The sequence below is a fragment of the Lynx canadensis genome, chromosome D1, assembly GCF_007474595.2.
Source record: "Lynx canadensis isolate LIC74 chromosome D1, mLynCan4.pri.v2, whole genome shotgun sequence".
Lineage (NCBI taxonomy): Eukaryota > Metazoa > Chordata > Mammalia > Carnivora > Felidae > Lynx > Lynx canadensis.
In genome coordinates, this window is record NC_044312.2 from 27283 (window position 1) to 40115 (window position 12833).

Below are 12833 nucleotides of genomic sequence, written 5' to 3' on the forward strand. Positions count from 1 at the left end.
TGTCAGCACAGAGCCTGACACAGGGCTCGAACTCCCGGACTGTGAAATTATGACCTGAGCTGAAGTTGGACGCTTAAACGACTGAGCCACCCAGGCGCCCCTTCTGTAGCTATTTTCAAATTTTACCTGCAGCTGCTAGCTGATTCTTCTTTGCCGCCAGTTCACAGTGTCATTTTCAGCTTCCTAAGATGGGAAAGATACATACACAGTCAGGAACAAGGTCCAGAGGTTCTCCCTTTTTACCTCCCAGCACTCTTGAAGGCCTATGCAAATATCCCTTCCCCCACTTCTCCCATAAATGCACAGACTGACAACCCAATCAGAGAAATGAAATGAACACCCTATTTAAGTTCAAGAAAATTCAACTTCTGTCTGCTGCCACGTCTCTACTATTGGAACTGTCTTTCTAGTTCTCTTGTTTCGTCTCCTTTATCATAAAGTCATCAAATAACATTGTATTTTGTGCCTTCCCAGAGTTGGTCTTTTGTTTGATATGGCGAAGATTCATTTCATCAGTGAGTGAAAAACCGTATCTGACCAACTGTACCCATTAGGATGAATCAAGGGATCATCACTAGTCTTACACCTCCATGGGGAGCCCTGATTCTCAGTCCAAAAGTTGTACCATGACACAGGCAATCACCTGAAAGACGACCTTCCAGAATATGGTTTCACTAACATTGCAGCTCACTCCCAGACATCGCTAGAGTTCAGGACTGCAACCCCTGCCTCCACCTTCAAAAGGCCAATCTTAGAACAACCTCATCTCCTGACGTACAACCTGATATGAACTGTCACACAGTTTGGGTTTACTTCCAGGAAAGAGATTTCAGGTGGAAAACTCTCAACTTCATGGAGCCAAATCTACTTTAACAAGACTCATTCCATTGATAGTGAAGGCAGCAGAAGGCAATGCTTGGCAAGGCTGGGTTGCTGTGTTGCCCTCAGACTATTTTCTTTGTGGTGTTGATTGAGATGGTTTCAACTTCACACTTGATGTACTCAAGAATCACATGCAAAATTGAAAATCTCTTAGAAAATGACACAAAAGCACTAGACAGAGAAAGGCACATGCATTTCCTTCTGGCCTCTCAGGCAGTCCTTGGGCAAATGCTTGCTGGAGTGGTTGTAATGTAGTGGCTCTGTTGTAAGGGGTTGAAGATAGAGAGGTGGTCAGGGTGCTGTACCCACTCACAGAAAGAGCTTACGAGTTAACAACAACAAGATGCCAGTGAGACAGAGCAAGCCCTAACCCCAGCTGTGGGAAGGACGAACATAAAGATGAGTCTCCAGGGGAGAGAAGACTTCACTTTCCAACACGAGTGAGGGACCATAAAGTCCCCCATCTACTCCTGAGAACAAAAGGAAATACTGTGCAAAGGAGGAAACATGTGACTGAATGCACCAAGTATCTGACAACCCCACAAAGACACACAAGACCAAGATGGAGAAGAAGGAAGCCCAGGACAAAGCCAGCCTGGCAGTTGGACCCAAACTCCCTAGGACTCATCATTGATGTGGGGGGCATACATTTGAATGGCAAAGAAGCTGAACAACTTTATGGGCACAGACTTAGAAGTAAACAAGTGTAGTTCAGGGGGGGCCAGCAAAGATGAGCCCTAGTGAAGCTGCAGGCTTTGGCCAAGACTCAGAAGAGTTACACTTAAAAAATCAGGGGACAGGAAACGACTTTCTTAGGGATTGGGCCTGCAGTGAACAATCTCACTGGCAGAATGGATGCAGGGATCCAGTACTGCTGGTATCCCTACCCACTTTCCAGAAAGCAACTTCCATTGTTTCTGCAGCAAGAGAATTCAATTTTTTCCCCACACATTTTTGACCCATGTCTGGTCCTGAACAAAAATGACCTAATTGCTGGGTGACAAAACAGTGTGATGCGATTGAAACCTATAGGACAGTGTAGGTGGATCCAGGTATTAACGTTATTAATGGTGGTACCTTCCCTCTGCCGCCCCCAAAACATGACACAATGTGTGGCAAGCACTTAGGAGAAAGGAAAATGCAGGTTACGTTACAGAAAGCAAGGTAGGAAGGGAAGGTCCAATTCTACTGAATGCATTAGGCAAAAATACTCTGGACCCCGTTCCAAAAGAAATACAATTATCTCTACTGGCTGCCATGTTCTCCCATACAATATGGTCCTTGTGACAGTTCTCACATGAACATCTTACTTTTCTAAATTTTTTTAACGTTTATTCATTTTTTGATAGAGACAGAGTGCGAGTTGGGTAGGGCCAGAGGAAGATATAGAATCCAAAGCAAGCTCCAGGCTCTGAACTGTCAACACAGAGCCCGACATGGGGCTTGAACTCATGGACCGTGAGATCATGACCTGAGCCGAATTTGGACGTTCAACCGACTGAGCCACCCAAGCGCCCCCATCTTACTTTTTTGTAGGCACTTTTCTTTGTTCATAGAATTCTTCCAGGTTATGTGCTTTCTCTTTCAGCTGTTTGACTTTTGCTTCCACTGTGGCTTTCACAGACCTCAATGCATTACACTTGTCTTCCAGGGCGTTTTTATTTTCTGGAAAAAAAAAAAAGGTGTTTGCTTGATAAACATGCACATGACCTGAGTCTTGATTTTGGTGAGACACAAAAAGTGCAAGAACCATGAAGGCATGAAAGTATTCTTTCCCTTACCAATGCAAAGTCATTGCCATCATATGGGGATTTCTCCCCAACAGAAAATATAACTTCTAGTTGACAGTTATTGGACCTCAAGGCTCTTAGCTCTACATCCTCGAATTCAACATTGGCACCTTGTGGTTAAGACAGATATGAGGAAAGACTTTCACGGAAAACTGATCACACAACAATTTGTACCTCACACAGCAAGATCGTGCATTGCAATCAACAAACACTTTAGAGGCATGAATATAACTAGAAGACAAAGATGATGGAAAATAGTTCATGTCTAACAACTCATGGCTTTCTTAGTGGTGTATGTATGTATGTATGTATGCCTATTTATCCCCCATTCACGTTGAAAATTTACTATTCAGCATTCAGAGAGAAAGACTATTGAGCACCTGGGTGGCTCAGTCGAGCATCAGATTCTTGATTTTGGGTCAGGTCATGATTGTAGGATCATGTGATCCAGACCTGTGTTGGGCTCCACACTGAGTGTGAATCCTGCTTAAGATTCTCTCTCTTTCCCTCTGCCCCTCTCCCCCACTTGCATGCCCCCTCACTAAAATTAGAAAAAAATCATAAAGCATAATTTAAACATATTTTTTAAAGGGAAAGGATTATACACTTTGGCTATCACCCTTTCTCTCTCAACTATATTTGGGTATTTTCTACATATCTTGGAGGGCAGAGTTGAATGATGTGATAATTACCGAGTTGTGAAAATAAAAGATAACTCCTAGTCCTTGAAATAGCAAATCTCATCTTGGCGGTCCTAGTAAAATTCCAGCTCATTGGTCAGAAAGAGTTTTGGCTCCCAGAGGCCCACTGTCTACTGTGGTAAATGGCAGGCAAATATGCTGTGCTCACTTCACCCAATGAACAAAAACTCTCCAAAGCCAAATTACAGTAAAACTCAGCAGCCAACTCTTAACCACTTCCTGATTCTTCACATTTCCTTCTCTCTCTCTGAGTTTGCAAGGTAGCAAGTGCACTTTGAACGGTGTCATTTAAAATTTCACTAAAGTGGGTGCCTGCGAGGCTCATTCAGTTAAGCATCTGACTTCAGCTCAGGTCGTCATCTCATGGTTTGTGAGTTTGAGCCCTGTGTCGGACTCTGTGCTGACAGCTCACAGCCTGAGGCCTGCTTTGGATTCTGTGTCTCCCTCTCTCTCTGCCCCTGTCTCTCTCTCTCTAAAATAAATAAACATAAATAATTTTATGTTTACTTGTACTCAACAAGTACAAAAAGATAGAGGTCATACCGTGCACAGTTTCAGACCCCAATGCTATGAAACTCTAAATCAACCACAAGAAAAAATTTGGAAAGATAACAAATACTTGTAGACTGAAGAACATCCTATGGAACAATGAATAGTGGAATGCAAGCTGCTGCAGCCACTCTGGAAAACAGTACGGAGGCTCCTCAAAAAGCTTAAAAGAGAACTATCCTACGACATAGCAATTGCAAAACAAGGCATTTATCTAAGGGATACAGGTGTGCTGTTTTGAAGGGACACATGCACCCCCATGATTATAGCACCTCGATCAACAGTAGCCAAACTATGGAAAAAGCTCAAATGTCCATTGATGAATGAATGGATAAAGAAGATGTGGTGTGTGTGTGTGTGTGTGTGTGCATGTGTGTGTGTGATGGAGTATTACTCAGCAATCAAAAAGAATGAAATCTTGCCATTTGTAACTACATGGTTGGAACTAGAGGGTATTCTGCTAAGTGAAATTAGTAGTCAGAGAAAGACAAATATCATATGACTTCACTCATAGGAGGTCTTTGAGACACAAAACAGATGAACATATAATGGAAGGGAAACAAAAATAAAAACAGGGAGGTGTACAAAAGAAGAGCACACATAAATATGGAGAACAAACATGGGGTTACTGGAGGGGTTGTGGGGGGGGATGGACTAAATGGGTAAGGGGCACTAAGGAATCTACTCATGAAATAACTGTTGCACTATACGGTAACTAATTTGGATGTAAATTGTAAATAATAAAAACGAAAATTAAAAAAAAAAGAATGAATGGGTGAACCAAGAAGTTAAAGGGAAAATTAAAAAGTACATGGAAGCCAATAAAACTGATAACACCACAGTCCAAAACCTCTGGGATGCAGCAAAGGTAGTCATAAGAGGAAGTTTAGCAATCCAGGCCTTCCTAAAGAGGGAAGAAAAGTCTCAGACACACAACGTAAGCTTATACCTTAAAGTAATGGAAAAAAGATCATCAAATAAAATCCAAATCCAGCAGAAGACAAGAAATGATAAAGATTACAGCAAAAATCAATGCTTTCAAAACTGAAAACAAAAACAAAAACAAACAACCCCCCACACACAAACAGTAGAAGAGATCAATGTAACCAGAAGCTAGTTCTTTGAAATAATTAATAAAATTGTTAAACCACCAGCCATTTGGATCAAAAAGAATAAGGAAAGGACCCAAATAAATAAAATCAAGAATGAAAGAGGAGAGATCGCAACCAACACAGGAGAAATACAAACAAGAATAAGAGAATATTATCAGCAATTATATACCAATAAAATGGACAATCTGGAAGAAATGGACAAATTCCTAGAAATATACAAACTATGAAAACTGAAAGAGGAAGAAATAGAAAATTTGAACAGACCCATAACCAGTAAAGAATTGAATTAGTAATCAAAAATCTCCCAAAAAAACAAGAGCCCAGGGCCAGATGGCTCTCCAGGGGAATTCTACCAAACATTTAAGGAAGACTTAACACCTATTCTCTTGAAGCTGTCCCAAAAATAGAAATGGAAGGAAACATCCAAACTCTTCCTATGAGTCGGCATTACCTGGATTCCAAAACTAGACAAAGATCCCACTAAAAAGTAGAAGTATAGACCAATTTTCATGATGAACATGGATGCAAAAATCTTCCACAAGATATTAGCCAACCAGATCCAATATTACATTTAAATTTTATTCACCACGACCAAGTGGGATTTAACCTGGAATGCAAGGCTGGATCGATATCCACAAAATAATCAATGTAATTCATCACATCAATAAAAGAAGGGACAAGAACCACATGATGCACTCAATAGATGCAGAGAAACCATTTGACAAAATACAGCATCCTTTCTTGATAAAAGGGTTCCACCAAAAAACTGTTAAATGATCCATGAATTCAGCAAAGTGGCAGGGTATAAAATTAATGCACAGAAATTAGTTTCATTCTTATACACAAACAAAGAAGCAACAGAAAGAGAAATCACAGAATCCATCCCGTTTACAATTGCACCAAAACCCATAAAATACCTAGGAATAAATCTAACCGAGAGGTGAAAAATCTATACACTGAAATCTATAGAAAGATTATGAAAGAAATTTAAGATGACAAACACACAAAAATGAAAAACATTCCATGCACCTGGATAGGAAGAACAACTATTGTTAAAATGTCAATAGTACCCAAAGCAATCTACATATTGAATGCAATGCCTATCGAACTAACACCAGCATTCTCCACAGAGTTACAACAAACAATCCTTCAATTTGTATGGAACCAGAAAAGACCCCGAATAGCCAAAGCAATCTTGAAAAAGAAAACCTAAGTAGGAGGTATCACAATCCTGGACTTCCAGCTGTATTACAAAGCTGTAATCATCAAGACAGTACGGTACTGGCACAAGAACAGACACTCAGATCAATGGAACAGAACAGGAACACAGAATTGGACCCACAGATGTATGGCAAACTAATCTTTGACCAAAAGAAAGAAGATCCAATGGAATAAAGACAGTCTCCTCAGCAAGTGTGCTGGGAAAACTGGACAGTGATATGCAGAAGAATGAGCCTGGACCACTTTCTCACAAAAAAAGACACTCAAAACGGATGTAAGACCTACATGTAAGATAGGCAGCCATCAAAATCCTCAAGGGGAAAGCAGGCAAAAACCTCTTAATGTTGGCGTCCACATCTTCTTACCCAACACATCTCCAGAGGCAAGGAAAACAAAAGCAAAACTGAAGTATTAGGACCTCATCAAAATAAAAAGCTTCTGCACAGAGAAGGAAACAATCAGCAAAAGTAAAAGGCAACCAACAGAATGGGAGAAGATATTTGCAAACGACATATGAGGTAAAGGATTAGTATTCAAAATCTATAAAGAACATACCAAACTCAACACCCAAAAAACAAGTAATCCAGTGAAGAAATGGGCAAAGACACGAGCAAACACTCCTCCAAGGAAGACATCCAGATGGCCAACCGACACATGAAAAAATGCTCAAAATCACTCATCATCAGGAAAATACAAATTAAAACCACAATGAAACACCCCCTCACCCCTGTGAGAATGGCTAACATTAACAACGCAGGCAACAACAGATGTTGGTGAGGAAATGGAGAAAGAGGAACTCTTTCACTGCTGGTGCACTGGCTTGCACTGCTGGTGAAGCCACTCTGGAAAACAGTATGTAGGTTCCTCAAAAAAAGAAAAAGAAGACTGTTCAACAACCCAGCAGGTGCACTAGTAGGTATTTATGCAAGGGATACAGATATGCTACTTCGAAGGGACACGTGAACCCCAAAGTTTATAGCAGTACTATCAACAATAGCTAAAGTATGGAAAAAGCCCAAATGGGGCGCCTGGGTGGCGCAGTCGGTTAAGCGTCCGACTTCAGCCAGGTCACGATCTTGCGGTCCGTGAGTTCGAGCCCCGCGTCAGGCTCTGGGCTGATGGCTCAGAGCCTGGAGCCTGTTTCCGATTCTGTGTCTCCCTCTCTCTCTGCCCCTCCCCCGTTCATGCTCTGTCTCTCTCTGTCCCAAAAATAAATAAACGTTGAAAAAAAAATTTAAAAAAAAAAAAAAAGAAAAGAAAAAGCCCAAATGTCCATCGATGGATGAATGGATAAAGACGTGGTATATATACATACATACATACATAGTATGTATATGTGCGTGTGTGCGTGTGTGTGTGTATACACATACATACATACATACACACACCATGGTATATTACTTAGCCATCAAAAAGAATAAAATCTTGCCATTTGAAACTACATGGATGGAGAGCCTCCTGGGACCTAACACTAACCATAAACATAACCCTAAACATAACCCTCAACCTACCCTATCTAGCACATGAAAAGTAAACCAGATGCACAGCCGCACATGTGCCCTCACTTCAGCCCTCCCTAGAATGAACAACATTGGTGTCGCTTCGGCCTTAGCAATTCCCTGTACAGAACTCTTACCCTAGCTAAGTGTCTATCCCCATGGGGACCCAATTAAAAAGTGTGACAACAGCACGCACACGGGTTCGAGAATCGGTGCAACAATACTCGGCATGGAACATGGAACATCACCATGTCTTTTGCAAAGTGTGATTGCAGCTGCACGACAGGATTCCTGAGGCCTATTCCAAGGGTGGCCCAAACATCTCTCTGGCCTTGGATCCTATGAAGTGATACTGACCGGCACGCTCCTTTATGTACTCCATTCATCCCTTCGGAGAGACAACTGCACTGTTGTGGTTCAGTGCCTGGAGCCTCCTGGGACCTAAAACTAACCCTAACTGTAACCCTAACATAACCCTCAACTTACACCTAACCCTATCTCTAACTGAACCCTATACTTTACTCCCAACTTCGCTAAGGCCCTCAACACAGCCCTCGAGGGAGATCATGAGAATGGAGTGGCTTGAGCCCTGTCGACTTCGTTGGACTGAACCATAACCCTACCTAAAGCTTTCTCCCCATGGGGACCCAATTCTAAAATCTGACAACAGCACCCACAAGGGTTTGAGAATCGGTGAAAAATACTCAGCATGGAACGTGGAACATAACCATGTCATTTCAAAAGCACGGCTGCAGTTGCACAAGAGGATTCCTGAGGCCTAACCAAAGGGTGGCCCATACATTTTCCTGGCCTTGGAACCCAAAGACTAATCCTAACAGGCACCCTCCCTTGTATCCTACACTCAGCCCTTCGGGGAGAAAATTGTTCTGTTGTGCGTTCAGTGCCTGGAGCTTGCTGGGTTAGGACCTAACCCTAACCCTAATCATAACCCTAATTGTAAACTTCAACCTACACCTAACCCTATCTCTAACCCAAACACTACACTTGACCCGTACACTCGCATGGGCACTCAATTCAGCCCTGCAGCGAGATCACGAGACTGGAGTCTCTTCGGCCATAGCCACACCGCTGGAATGAACTCTAACCCTAGCTATGGCTCTGTATGCATTGGGACCCAATTCCAATGTCTGACAACAGCTCTCACACTGGTTTAAGAATTGGTCCAGAAATAGTTGGCATGGAACTTGGAACATCACCATGTCACTTCCAAAGGGCGACTGCAGCTGCAGGAGAGGAATCCTGAGGCCTACGCAAAGGGTGGCCCACACATTTGTTTGGTCTTGGAACCCAAATACGAAGACTGACGGGCACCCTTCCTTGTGTACTACACTCAGCTCTTCAGGTTGACACCTGCTCTGTTTGGGGTCAGTGTCTGGAGTCTCATGGGACCTAAATCTAACAGTAACCCTAACCATAAATATCACCCTACACTGAACCCTATCTATCTCATTAAGTCTACACCAGACCCACAGCTGCGCATGTGCCCTGACTTCAGAGCTCCATGGAATTCACAACACTGGAGTTACTTTGGCCCTGGTGACATTCCTGGACCAAACCCTAAACCTATCTAAGTGTCTCTCCCATGGGGAAACAAGTCAAAAATCTGACAATAGCACACACAAGGGTTCGAAAACAGGTGTAGAAATACTTGGCATGGAATATATCATCACCATGTTATTTCCAAACCATAACCCTAACTGTACCCCTAACAATTACCCTCACCCTACACCTACCCCTATATTTAACCATACCCTACATTGAACCACACCCTCGCATGTGCCCTCAATTCAGCCCTTGAGGGAGATCACAAAACCGGAGTTGCTTCGGGCCTGGCGACTTCCCTGGACCAAACCCTAACACTAGCTAAGGCTCGGGGACCCAATTCCAAAGTCTGACAACAGTACGCACGCGGGCTCGAGAATCAGTGAAGAAATACTTGGCATGGAATATGGAACATCACCATGTCATTTCCAAAGCGCGACTGCAGCTGCACAAGAGGCTTCCTGAGTCCTACACGAAGTGTGACACATACATTTCTCTGGCCTTGGAAGTCAAAGGCTAATCCTGACCGACACCCTCTCTTGGGTACTCCACTCAGCCCCTCGGGTTAACACCAGCTCTGCTGTAGGATCAGTGTCTGGAGTCTTCTGGGACCTAAACCTAACCCTAATCCTAAACATAATTCTTACCCTACACCTAACCCTATCAACCTCGATAAGGTACACCAGACCGATAGCCACGCACATACCCCCACTTCAGCCCCCCGTGGAATTCACAACACTGCTATGGCTTCTGCCATGGTGACTCCCCTGGACCGAAACCTAACCCTACCTGAGGCTCTGTCCCCATGGGGACCCAATTGCAAAGTCTGACAAGAGCACACACATGGGTTCGAGTATTGGTGCAGAAATACTCGACAGGGAACGTGGAACATCACTATGTCATTTTCAAAGAGGAACTGCAGCGGAACGAGAGGATTCCTGAGGCCTATATGAAGCTTGCCCAATATTTGTTTGGCAATGGAAACCAAACACTAATCCTGACTGGCACCTTCCTTTGTGTACTCCACTCAGCCCATCAGGGAGACAACTGCTCTGCGGTGGGGTCAGTGCCTAGAGACTCCTGGGACCTAACCCTTGCCCTAACGTAACCCTAAACATAACCCTCACCCTACACCTAACCCTAACATTAACCCAAATCCTACACTTGACCCGAACTGTCCCATGGGCCCTCAATTCAGTCCTCAAGGGAGATCACGAAACTGGAGTCGATTCGCCCCTGCTGACTTCCCTGGACCTAACACAAACCCTAGGTAAGGCTCTCTCCCCGTCGGGACCCAATTCCAAGTCTGACAACAGCATGCACACGGTTTCAAGAATCTGTACAGAAATACTCGACATGGAATGTGGAACATCACTATCTCATTTCAAAAGCGCGACTGCAGCTGCACGAGACGAATCCTGAGGCCTACCCAAAGGGTGACCCTTACATTTGTCTGGCCTTGGAACCCCAAGACTAGTCCTGACTGACACCCTCCCTTGGGGACACCACTCACCCCTTTGTTGAGATAACACCACTGTTGTGGGTTCAGTGCCTAGAGCCTCCTGAGACCTGACCCTAACCCTAATCATAACCCTAACCATAACCTTCACCCTACACCTAACCCTATCTAGTACACTAACTCTAAACCAGATTCACAGCCGCGCATGTGCCCTCAATTCAGCGCTCCATGGAATTCAAAACACTGGTGTCGCTTCGGACTTGGCGACTTCCCTATACTGAACCCTGACCCTAGCTAAGAGTCTATCCCCAGGGGGACTCATTTACAAAGTCTGACATCAGCACATACATGGGATCAAGAATCGGTGCATAAATACTAGGCATGAAACGTGGAACATCACCATGTCATATGCAAAGCACGACAGCAGCTGCACGAGAAGAATCCTGAGGCCTACCCAAAGGGTGGGCCATATGTTTGTCTGGCTTTGGTACCCAAAGATTAATGCGAACGAAAACCCTCCCTTCTGTACTGCACTCAGGCCTTCAGGAAGACAACTGCTTTGCTGTAGAGTCACTGCCTTCACTCACCTGGGACCTAACACTAACGGTGAACCGAAACATAACCCTCACCCTAAGCCTAACCGTATCTAGCACACTAACTCTATAGCAGACTCACAGCCACACATCAGCCCTCCATTGAATTCACAACAGTGGTGTTGTTTCAGCCTGGCGACAACCCTGGATGGAACCATACTCTAGCTAAGGCTCTTACCCATGGGCACCCAAAACCAAAGTCTGACAACACCACACACCTGGGGTCCAGAAGCAGTGCAGGATCATTCCAGATAGAACCTGGAACCTCAGCATGTCGTTTCTCAGGCCCGGCTGCAGCTTTCTGAAATGATTGCTGAGGCCTACACAAGCAATGGCCCATACAGTTGTCTGGAAATGGAACGGAAATACTAAAAATGACCAGCATCCTCCCATGTGCCCTCAACTCAGCCCTTCGGGGAGACAACTGCACTGCTGTGGACTCAGAGCCAGGAGCATCCTGGGACCTAACCCTACCCCTAACCAGAACCCTCAACCGAAACCTAAAGCTACACTTGACCCGCACTGTCACATGGGCCCTCACTTCCGCCCTCGAGGGAGATCACGAGACTTGAGTCACTGTGCATCTGGGGACATCCCTGGACCAAACCCTAACCCTAGCTAGGGGTCTCTCCCCATTGGGACCCACCAAAGTCTCGCAACGCCACGTGCTTGGGGTCCAGAAGCGATGTAGGATCATTCAGCATAGAAACTGGAACATCACCAAGTCATTTCCAAGGCCTGAGTACAGGTGCACAAGAGAATTCCTGAGTCCTAACTGACGAGTGATCCATAGAATTGTATGGCCTGGGACCCAAAGACTAATCCTGAGCGGCACCCTCCCTTGTGCCCTCAACTCAGCCTTGCAGGGAGACATCTGCAGTGCTGTGGGTTCAGCGCAGGGAGAATCCTGGGACCTAACCCTAACCAGAACCCTCAAGAGAAACCTAACGGTATCTCAAACCCAAACCCATGACTCACACCATTGCAAGGACCCTCAATTCAGTCCTCGAGGGAGATCACGAGACTGGAGTCGCTTCGGCCCTGGTGTTATCTCTGGACCGAACCTTATCCCTAGATAAGGCTCTCTCCCCATAAGGACCCAATACCAAAGTGACAACACCACGCGCCTATGGTCCAGAAGCGGTGCAGGATCACTCAGCATAGAATCTGGAACATCACCATGTCATTTCCAAGGCCCGGTGGCAGCTGTTGAAGAGTATTCCTGAGGAATATCCGAACACTGTCCCACAGACGTTGTCTGGCCTTGGAATCCAAAGACTCATCCTGAGGGCACCCTCCCTTGTGCCCTCAATTCAGCCCTTCAGGGAGTCAACTGCACTGCTGTGGCTTCAGCTCCTGGAGTCTGTTGGGACCTAACACTAACCAGAACTCTCAAGCAAAACCTAACCCTATCTCGAAAACTAACCCTACAGTTGAGCCGCACTGTCGCATGGGCCCTCACTT

At 44.7% G+C, this 12833-nt stretch overlaps 1 long non-coding RNA gene across 3 annotated transcripts in view; it reads right to left on the bottom strand.

The window, feature by feature from the left end:
• Nucleotides 1–12833, bottom strand: part of LOC116738338 — a 63779-nt gene that overhangs the window by 6650 nt on the left and 44296 nt on the right. For all 3 annotated transcript variants that reach the window (XR_004344179.1, XR_004344180.1, XR_004344178.1), the window contains exons 3-4: nt 2409–2547; nt 127–183 (exon numbers count right to left, since the gene is read on the bottom strand). This is a non-coding gene — a long non-coding RNA (uncharacterized LOC116738338). The remainder of the gene's footprint in view (nt 1–126; nt 184–2408; nt 2548–12833) is intronic.